The sequence below is a fragment of the Hyaena hyaena genome, unplaced genomic scaffold (assembly GCF_003009895.1).
Source record: "Hyaena hyaena isolate Hyena2069 unplaced genomic scaffold, ASM300989v1 scaffold_2282, whole genome shotgun sequence".
In the NCBI taxonomy this organism is placed as follows: Eukaryota; Metazoa; Chordata; class Mammalia; order Carnivora; family Hyaenidae; genus Hyaena; species Hyaena hyaena.
In genome coordinates, this window is record NW_024082916.1 from 20273 (window position 1) to 22638 (window position 2366).

Here is a 2366-nt window from a genome sequence, read left to right on the forward strand (position 1 = left end):
TGTTGACTATGCTCTAGCATAGAGGTTATTTTATCCTGTGCACCCAAATAATTATTTTTAAATCAGGATTATTTTTCCTGTGTTCTACTTGATTATTACTTCTCTATCTATTGCTTTAATTCAAGTACAATTTATATTGTACACATTTTCCTTTATTATTGATTTCTAAATCTTTTATTTATCACATGTTGTATTGTAGGTTTTTATTTTTGTTTTTGCTTTAAAATATTTCTTATATTGGCTTACCTCATACTGATACTTCAGTTATCAACAGTAACTATTCATTTCTCAGTTGTTTTTCTTTCTGAACCCAACATTTTTTTTTATATTTGACTTTTTATTTTTTTTAAATAGTCTATTGTCAAGTTAGTTTCCATATAACACCCAGTGCTTATCCCCACAAGTGCCCTCCTCCATGCCAATCCCCCCCTACCCCTCCTCCCACCCCCATCAGCCCTCAGTTTGATCTGGGCATTCAAGAGTCTCTCATGGTTTGCCTCCCTCCCTCTCCCCAACTATTTTTCCCCTTCTTCTCCCCCATGGTCCTCCGTTAAGTTCCTTCTAATCCACCTATACGTGCAAATATATGATATCTGTCCTTCTCTGACTTATTTCGCTCAGCATAACAGCCTCAAGTTCCATCCACATTGCTATGAATGGCCAGATTTCATTCTTTCTCATTTCCATGTAGTATTCCATTGTATAGATAAACAACATCTGCATAGAGGCACATGCACCCCAATGTTCATAGCAGCATTCTCAACAATAGCCAAAACATGGAAAGAGCCTAAGTGTCCATCAACTGACGAATGGATCAAGAAGATGTGAACCCAACATTAAAAAAAATTTTTTTTTAAGTTTACATCCGTGTTAGCATATAGTGCAACAATGATTTCAAGAGTAGTTTTTTTTTATTTTTTAAAATAAATTTTTAATGTTATATTTATTTCGGAGAGAGAGAGAGAGAGCATGAGCAGAGGAGGGTCAGAGAGAGAGGGAGACATAGAATCTGAAACAGGCTCCAGGCTCTGACCTTGATGTCAGCACAGAGCCCGATGCGGGGCTCGAACCCATGAACCGTGAGATAATGATATGATCTGAAGTCGGACGCTTAACCAACCGAGCCACCCAGGTGCCCCAAGAGTAGTTTTCTTAATGCCCTTTACCCATTTAGCCATTCCCCCCTCCACAACCCCTCCAGTAACCCTCTGTTTGTTTTCCATATTTAAGAGTCTCTTATGTTTTTGTCCCTCTCCCTGTTTTTATATTGTTTTTGCTTCCTTTCTCTTATGTTCATCTGTTTTCTTTTTTATCTTAAAGTCCTCATATGACTGAAGTCACATATTTGTCTTTCTCTGACTGACCAATTTCACTTAGTATGATACCCTCCAGTTCCATCCACGTAGTTGCAAATGGCAAGATTTCATTCTTTTTGATTGCTGAGTAATACTGTGTGTGTGTGTGTGTGTGTGTGTGTATGTGTTATATACATATACCACATCTTCTTTATCCATTCATCCATTGATGGACGTTTAGGCTCTTTCCATAGGTTGGCTATTGTTGATAATGCTGGTATAAACATTGGGGTGCATGTGTCCCTTTGAAACAGCACACCTGTATCCCTTGGATAAACACCTTCTAGTGCAATTGCTGGGTCATAGAGTAGTTCTATTTTTAACTTTCTGAGAAATCTCCATACTGGTTTCCAGGGTGGCTGTACCAGTTGGCATTCCCACCAGCAGTGCAAAAGAGATCCTCCTTCTCCACATCCTCGCCAGGATCTGTTGTTTCCTGACTTGTTGCTTTTAGCCATTCTGACCTGTGTGAGGTGTAATCTCATTGTAGTTTTGATTTGTATTTCCCTGATGATGAGTGACGTTGAGTATCATTTCATGTGTCTGTTGGCCATCTGGATGTCTTTTTTGGGGAAGTGTCTGTTCATGTCTTTCGCCCATTTCTTCACTGGATTATTAGTTTTCTGGGTGTTGAGTCTGATAGGTTCTGTTGAGTCTGATAGATTTTGGACACCAACCTTTCATCTGATATGTCGTTTGCAAATATCTTCTCTCATTCCATCGGGTGCCTTTTAGTTTTGCTGATTGTTTCCTTTGCTCTGCAGAAGCTTTTTATTTTGATGAGGTCCCAATAGTTCATTTTTGCTTTTGTTTCCTTTGCCTGTGGAGACGTGTTGAGTAAGAAGTTGCTGTGGCCAAAGTCAAAGAGGTTCTTACCTGCTTTCTCCTCGAGGATTTTGACGGCTTCCTGTCTTACATTTAGATCCTTCATCCATTTTGAGTTTATTTTTGTGTATGGTGTAAGAAAGTGATCCAGGTTCATTTTTCTCCATGTCGCTATCCAGTTTTCCC